Below are 464 nucleotides of genomic sequence, written 5' to 3'. Positions count from 1 at the left end.
AAAAAAAAGAAGCAGCAATTAGCTTGGATGAAGTAGCAGCAGCTCAAGAAAGCAGGAGGCCTCTCTCCCCTCACATATTATACCGAGACCCCGGCTTAAAAAAAAAAGGGGGGGGCCAGTGAGATAGCTCAGTAGACTAAGCCCCTGCTTAGGCAAGTGCAGGGACCTGGGCTCAATCCCCAGCACCACATGCCACCAATTGGGTGTGGTGGTGCACATCTGTAATCCCAGGGATGGAGAGGCTGAAAACAGGAGGATCACTACGAGTCTGAGCTGCATAGTGAGACCCTGTGTCAAATACGTAAATGAGGGGGCCAGGGAGATGGCTCAGTGGAATAAGTGCTTCCCTGGCAAGCGCAATGTCTGAGTTCAATCCCCAGTTCTGCCAAAAAAATAAATAAATAAATAAAAAGAAAGAAAAGAAAAAATGAAGTACCAGGTAAACATGGTGCGGGCAGGTGGGG

This window comes from Octodon degus, unplaced genomic scaffold, assembly GCF_000260255.1.
Source record: "Octodon degus isolate 3935 unplaced genomic scaffold, OctDeg1.0 scaffold00048, whole genome shotgun sequence".
Classification (NCBI taxonomy): Eukaryota; Metazoa; Chordata; class Mammalia; order Rodentia; family Octodontidae; genus Octodon; species Octodon degus.
Note: the sequence above shows the minus strand (reverse complement) of the source record.